Here is an 8,246-nt window from a genome sequence, read left to right as displayed (position 1 = left end):
TGTTAAAATCTGAATATTTATTGCTTTTTAGTTAAACAATAATAGTCAAAGGGAATTCAGGCAGAATAAAGAGAAAGGGGGAGAAAGATGCACTCCATCCTAGCGGGCATCTCTCTCCTGATCTTTCATTGTGAATTTAAATGGTCAAATGTTTATATTTGTGATTAAAACATTCTAGATGTGTGATTTATTTAAATTAACATGACAAAAATAATGTCAAAATGTTTCACTCAATCTTATCCAGTTGTGTAGATCATAAAAACAAGGGCCTGCCTATTTTAAGGGTATGTCACAGTCAGCTGTACTGCACTGAATTATGCATTCATTTTGTTTCATATTTCAAAGAACAACCGTTTGTGCTGTAATATGAGAGTACTGATCAGGGCTCAGATGGATACATCACTTCCCCTGTCACCTTCTAGCTCCAACACCTGTAAATAAAGCTGTAAATGTCCCGACATGCAATCTTATATGACATTTTTAACATTTAAATTAATGTAGAAAGTGAAAATTGTGAAATACTTTTGATTATTATTATACAAAGTAAAGTAAAACTCCAATTGAGTCCCACTGTAGTTTGCAACATTGTTAAGTAACAGCCAGGATTAACTTTTTTCAAGGAGAGAAATCTGTGATTGAAATTTTCAGACCAACTGTATTTAATGATTTACATTTCTATGCAATTAAATGACAAAACACAAACATTTCTTGAAATGTTTATTTTTTGCATTATTCTGAGGAAAATGGTTTTTTTTGTGTATGTAAAGTCAAAATCTTAACTGTATGTATCAAATAAGGGAGGTTCAATATTTAGAATAGAATTGTCAATTCTTTACCACAGATTTGGACAAAAAGCACCTGTATTCAAAGTATGCTATCAAGACTATCACAAATGAGAGGGTTTAGAGGTTTTGGACCCTTTAAGACAAAGGTAAAGCCTGACGTGTGGGGTGAAGGTGAGACCCTGGTGTTGGGAAGTAGCCGGTCCCTGGACTGCGGCGGCCTGATTCACAACACCAGCTGTCCCGCCCCACCGAGCCAGCAGATGGCGCTCTGATGGTGGAGGTGATTCTCCATCTGAGGGCAGATAGGTGGTTCCATCTCTCTGCTTCCTTCAGGAGGAGAGGGGGGTCAGAGTCAGCGCTCCCTCCTCTTCACCACATCAGTGGCAGCTGTGAGAAGACAACATGCTAATTAGATTGAGAGGAAAACGTTCAGTAGAGGGAACTTTCTCTGGGTTTCTCTTGTTGAGCTCTCTTTATAATCCAGATATGAGGGATTCTCTGCCCCACCTCTGCACACCTGACAGGCTTTAGACCACCCACAACCCCCTGCTTCAGCTCTCCACAGCTCCAACAACATCCTCTATGCTAATTTTATAATCACAGCCCAGGATGAGGGATGTGTGTGTACGTACAGTGAAGAGGGATATAAGCTTTTACTTAGCATATGAAATGAGTTGGGATTAGAATGAGATAAAGAGCAGAGTGAAGAGCACAGGGAGTGTTACCAGAGAGGTCACTCATAATTTTGCCTCTATGAAGCACTTTAAATCTTCCTGACTGCTCTCACAAGCGATGGAACGGCACACTGGGCTCAAATGCGTGATAAAAGAGCACCTGAAGTTTCACAAAAAATGTGCACTTTGAATTAAAATGTTGTAGAATACCAGCTTGATAAGAGGACAGAAAATCAGGGGCATTTTCTTTTTCATAGGAGATGAAATATTGCCTCTTTGCTGGTGTGAACTCAGACCAGTGAGGTTGATTCATACTAATAAATGCATTCCTTTGTTCTGAGACCAACCAGTCAGTATAACTGTGTTTGAGCATGCTAGTAGTGCCATTTATACCAGTGAAGGTTATTTTCATTAGGGCTGAACGATCTGGGAAAAGAATCTCATTGTGATTTTTTTTACCCAATATTGCGATTTAATATGCACTTATTTTTAAAGTTCTTCATTTTGTGTATGTTCCAACAAAAACAAGCAATACTTCATTCTATACCACTGATCATCAACTGGTGGCCCGGGGCCATATCAGGCCCCCCAAAGCTTCCTGTCCGGCCCCCAGAAGATCATTAGATTCAGAAAAGGAGGAAAAGAAGATGCTGTGGTTTTAGGAGTGTCCCTTAGCTTTAAATGTCTGCAGCTGTTAAATCAGTCCCACAAACAATACATATTGAAATAACTTTAGAATGATTCAACGTTTGATTAAGGTTGGCAAAAGTGTTACAAAAACGGGGCAAAAATGGGTTGTGGAGTGACAAAAAGGGACAAAAATTGGCAGGAAAAGTGGTGAAAAGAGTTTAAAATGTGTCAAAAAAATTGGTTAAAGAGAAAAAAGGGGCAAAGATTATCAAGAATTGGTTACAAATGACAAAAAACAGTGCAAAAAAAGCAATGAAAAGGGGTTAGAAAGTGGCAAAAAATAGAAGAAAAGTGGCAAAATGGATAAAAGAGTGGCACAAAGGGGATAAAAACGCAGGAAAAGTGGTTTGAATGGGTTAAAGAATGGCAAAAAAAATGTATTTTAGAGGCAAAAAGCAGCAAAAAATGTGTTAAAAGTGGCAAAAATTGATTTTAAAGTTGCAAAAATAGTTGAAAAAAGTAATGAAAAGGGGTTCAAAAGTGGCAAAAATTGATAAAAGTGGCACAAAGGGGTAAAACATGCAAAAAAATTGGTTTCAAAAGGAGTTAAAATCTTGAAAAAAAATTGGCTAAGGAGGCATAAAGGGGTTAAAGGTGTCAAAAATGAATTAATACTAGTCCTAAATCACAACTGTGGAGGGCCCATCCTCTGGGATTTTCAGGGATCCAGCCAATTTTGTTGTCAGGCTCCTTGTGGCTGTTGCATTATAGATAATAGGAATAGATCTCACTGGTGATTCCTAAAAATGTCCTGCACCCAAAATATTTATATATCTGGCCCTTGTGCAAATGTTCTTGATTACCCCTGGTCTATATTACAACCAACACAAAATTAGATTAAATTAGTGCTGGATGATTTTGTAAAAATATCTAATTGTGATGATTTCAACTCTTTTTCAAATTGGATATGAACTGTTGTATTAAAGGGAGTGATAATTTTAATATAATTCTCATATTTAACAAGAAAAACATACAAAAATGAAGAAAATTTGATTTTTTTGTACACTGTTCTAAAAATATGCCAGAAAAATGATTGCATTATATGTGATGCATAATGTCTCTGCAGCAAACAAAGGTTTAAACTGGTATTTTGTCACAAATTTCAGGTTAAAGAAATATTGCAGCCATATTGCGATTTAATCTAATTTTCGATTAAATGTCCAGCCCTAATTTTCATTAACACTTTAAATACTGCATTTAAAATGTAGAGGATAGACTACTCAGTGAAACACTTCTTATCATGAAGTTAAAGAGAATGCATGAAAAATTACGTTTGCTAATATCACCTTAAATATGACACTGTAGATTTGTGAAGTGACTTATTGATATGTAGGATGATAAACAGTAACGGCCTCACTATCTACTATTGTGCATTGCAGATAAGCAGTTAACATGCCTCCTCCTCCAATTAAACAGGAAAGCTAGAAACAATATCTCTAAAAACACCTTGTAAATTCTTCACCGATGCTTTAATTTACCAACTGGGGGACGCCACCCCCTTTAATCTGCACAGTTTGCTGAAAACAGCCCTTCAGTTTGTGGTTATTTGGTAAAAAGCAGAGGAAGAGAAGTAAAAGAGCCTCAGACGTCTACTAAAGCTGCAGAATAGAAAAGAGGCTCTGACTATTATTAGGTCCATGTTGACAGAGACACACAGGAGGTTAACTTAAGATACCGTAATAGTCTTAGCCTGAGATGGGAAATAAATGTCATTTTCTTTCAGGTGTTAATCTTCTTAAACCAACTATAATGGCAGAGAAATGGATGTATGAAATACGTGTCGAGTAAACCGTGCTTTCCTTTGTTTTTCCCTCTCTGTTTCACATGCGAGGCACTCTAAGTGAACAGCAATTGTTCTTTCTCTAACATTTCCTCCTTCATGTGTTCACACCTAATGAGAAAAACCTCTTTAAAGGTGATTTTTTTAAGTTGTACTTAAATTATCTTCTACTTTAAAGTGGCCGTTCTGCACACAAGCATATGAACATAAATAGAAAGGAAAATTAACTATTTAGCTTTGGCTATGTGAAGCATTTCCTTCACCAGTGTGGCCCCTTTGCATTTAAATGGATTTAAAACGTGCAAAGCATGTTCCCATCAAAAATGATAAGGCTGTGCATTCACATCTTTAGCCGTTCTGTTAAGTGGAAATGCTGCAATTAAATTTGGTTTATTCCATTGGCACTAGGGGGAGGGAAAGCTGCAAATCTGAACCTGTCTCTCATGGCTAGCAGATTTCTAAATAAGGTGTTCAGGTGAGTAAGATAATTTAGACTCCTAACAGAGCATAACGGCTATAATATGGTGCATTAATTAGAACTAATATAAGCCCTCATTTATACTGTTAAAAAGGCATTGCATCCCTTTTTCTAACCTTACTAGACATTAAATAGTATGTGTAGAACTATAAAGACGCACGTTTTCTTGCATTCATATCTTTTTCTTTGTCTCTCGCTGGACCGGTGTGAAGCTGACGGGAACGCGAGCAGCAGCTGAATTCCTTTAAATAGCCCTGCCTGCCTCATCATATGGTTGCTATGGCAGCCAGCCCCTCGTTTCAAGATACCATCCACATGCTTGGAGAGACCTCCTCCACCTGAACGCTATAGATTCACACCAGTGCTCGGCAGAGAGGAGATCTGCCGGAGCGATCCAGCCACTTAACGGCACATGTGAATAATGTTTTGTGTCTAAACGTCCACGGTGTGAGAAATAATCGATATCTGAGCCATGCATTTGTAAGAAGGATCAATTTGCTGTCATCGTGGCTTCTTTTAGCTGGTGACTCAAAAAGGCCTTCGCTGAGAATATGACAAATGCCTGAAGGATATCAGGGAGGGAAGAAGCAAAATATGTGAACGTGAAGAGGAGGAATATGATGGAAAAATCACATGTTGGAGGAAAACGAGAGATCAAAAGTGAAACAGATGAGTGAACAGCTGGTAGAAGAAATGAGGTGATAGAGAGAGAAATGAAGGGTGAAAAAGGCGATGAATGATGTGTGATGTTTTTTAAGAGATTGAAGGAATTGAAAGAGGGGACTGTTTAAAAAGGAGATGCCATCAATCTCTTTTTAACAGCTCCTTCTGTCCGTTTCTCCCCCTTTTTTTTAATCCCGTTTTCTCCTTTCATTTTAGCCATTTTCAGCTCCCGATCCTTTGTCTCACATCCTCTTACGTTTTTTGCGTAAGCTCACAGTGGGTCTGATGTTGAGCTGAGGGTCAAACAGGACAAAGCAGTGAGATGAGATCTGCATGGATGTGCCTCTTCGGCTGACTTTGTCCTGAATCTCTCCCCCTAAGTGCACTCAGAAAACTATTGTGATGCTCAAAGGTGTTAAATCAATTACAGAGAGAGGGAGAGGCAGACTTTCAGGGTGTCAGCAGGTTTCAGAAAACCAAATTTAACCCCCTAAGACCTAGCATGCACATATGAGGACATTAGATATAGGCTTTCCTACAACAAAGTAATCAATTCTGCTATTAGCATTTTTGAGATTTTTGTCCATTTTAGTGTCATTAATTTGCTTGAAATGTTGAGGTACATTGCTTTTTGTTTATTGGAAAATTAGCTTGGAAATTATCAAGTATCTTCATGAAAATATAGAGGAAATATGTTGGTAAATTCTGGAGAGTTTCACTGGAAGAATTTGGGTAAATTTGCCTGATTTTTTTTTGCCATTTTCTTGGGAGGTTGGGAGATTTATTTGTAAATTTTGGGGAATTAAATTGGGAATTTTGAGGTAGAGGCTGTTTTTGATCTTTTCAGGAAGCTTCATGGAAATTTTAAGGAATTTATTAGGATGTTTGGGGGTTCCCATCCTTTTCATGAAATTTTGGAGAGTGCGTTGATATTATTTTTCAGAATTTGCCATTAAATTTTAGGGTAAATTTCCTAGATACTTGGGGGATTCACTTGAAAATCGTCATGGATTTTCATGGAATTTTTAGGAGATTTTTTTTCTTTATTGGGATGTTAAGGCTTTATTATAAAGTTTCAATAAAAGATGTGATGATTATTTAAAGGAATTTTGGGGTACTTTGTAAAGTTTATTTTTTCTTTTAGTTTTTGGAGAGGAAATTTTTCAAAGAAATTCCTGTTGAAAAACCAGCCTGATGTTTTAGCTAATCAGACCTTCCTTATCCAAAAAAATCAGCAACATTTCAAAATGATTTCTAAACAAAAGCGCAGGTCTCAGGAGGTTAAAGAGCTTTTTAATGCCACTGTGAAGTCAATTTAGGATCAGTTTAAAAATCTGATGTGCAAAACTGGGTTACCTTTTCTGCCAAAAGGCTTATCAAATGTTTTTAAACGTAAAAAGGAAGTACCCATCAACACAATCCACACCGTAAAGACAGCATTATCAGACTGTCACCTGTATATATCAAACATTCACCACAATAAAACATTTCCGAGTAAAATATACACATTGTTGCTTTCATTAAGCATAAATCATTTCAAACCATGCCATGAAGAACATGCTGAGAAGTCTGTGCACGAAGGAGCAATAAAAGCAAAAATCACACATCAGAACCAGGAAGGAAATATTAAACACAATCTAATTTAGAAAGTATGAAATCTCAGTCTCTCATCAGCATTTTTAAATAAACTCTGTGGACAAATACAGATGGATGGAGGTGGATAAAACACACAAGATTAAAGGTTAAAGTCAACATTATATTTATCTACTTACCTGATAAAACTGCATGTATCTAAATCTTTGTGAGATGAGTATAAAAAGTCTTCTCTGACATCCTCTTTGTCTTTTTTCTTGCAGCCTAAAAGGGAGACAGATCAGTAAAGCCTGGTCATAAAAAACTCCAATGCAGCTGTTTATGATTTAAAACCATTTTAGTGGGGAAACGAGTCTACAAAAGAGGAGAAGTCAAAAAGAAGTCGATAAAGATTGCACCCTCAATTTCCTTTTAAAACACACAGGCAGGCTGATTGCATTTGAGAGAGTTGGGCGCGCCTCAGCATCTCCTAATGCGTCTGTAAATTGAGTTGGAAAATGACGACGTCTGTTGTCTGCACTTGGGATGAAAGCCAGGCAGGCAGAAAGCTTCGCTGTGGAGAACATCCTCCCCATCTCTGCCTTTTAGACCCACACTATTAGACAGCAGACTTTCACTTGTGTCAAACACAATTTCCCCCTTCATTCCATATCAGCTCACGCAAGAAAGATGGCAACTTGATATCTGAATTTCTGCTGCTCCGTTTCAAATGTGCCAGTGTTTAAAGCAGAACACACATAAACAGTCTCCGGTATAATGATGCATCTTTTTATGCTTTAATGCTATCTGAAGCTGCACACAGGAAGGCTGAGAGGTGTGAGTGAGTGCATAAATAGAAGTGACTCTGTGTTTTGCGTCCATTATTAAGGAGCTGTGGTGGTCAGCTCTGAGAGCAGCAGCGATAAGGATGCTGGCTGAGCATTTGCCAAGCATCCATTTCTTTCTTACTCTGCTCTAAAAGGCCTTTTGCCAAACACTAGTGCACACACGCACGCACACACAAACACAATCTGCTGTCCTCATGTTCCCTTTACTCAAAGGTGAGCATCAATATCTTTCCAATTAAATAGGTTAACAAAACAAGATTATGTCTCCAACCTGGCCTTTCAGACTTCGTCTCTTTTACGGTCATGTTTTTAAATTGTTGTTGGCATAGCAGTGAACACAAGAAGCCCTTTAAAACCAGGTTGCAATAATACTAAATGGGCCTCTGGACACTGCTCTGTTGCCGTTTAATAGCTTTTATAATAAATAAATATATTTCTCTTAAATGTGCAAATTTCTCCAGTCTAATCTCTGTTATGACATGAAAATAAAACATATAGAATTCTATTTAATATGATTAAATTATGTGCCTCCTTACCCTCTTAGAATTGCATTTTAGAGGTGAAACGTCTCCTGCTGTCTGCCCTGTCTTCTGGGATTATTTCTGTGATTTCTATAAAGGCATCATTGACAGGGAGAGGGAGAGAGAAGCACTACTCGCTCTAATCAATACCGTATAGCAGATGTACTCAGTCTCAGGTTCACACACCTATAAACACACAGTATTGAGGCGTGTTGCATATAAATGCACAGCTGTT

The sequence above is a fragment of the Cheilinus undulatus genome, linkage group 16 (assembly GCF_018320785.1).
Source record: "Cheilinus undulatus linkage group 16, ASM1832078v1, whole genome shotgun sequence".
NCBI classification, from domain to species: Eukaryota; Metazoa; Chordata; class Actinopteri; order Labriformes; family Labridae; genus Cheilinus; species Cheilinus undulatus.
Note: the sequence above shows the minus strand (reverse complement) of the source record.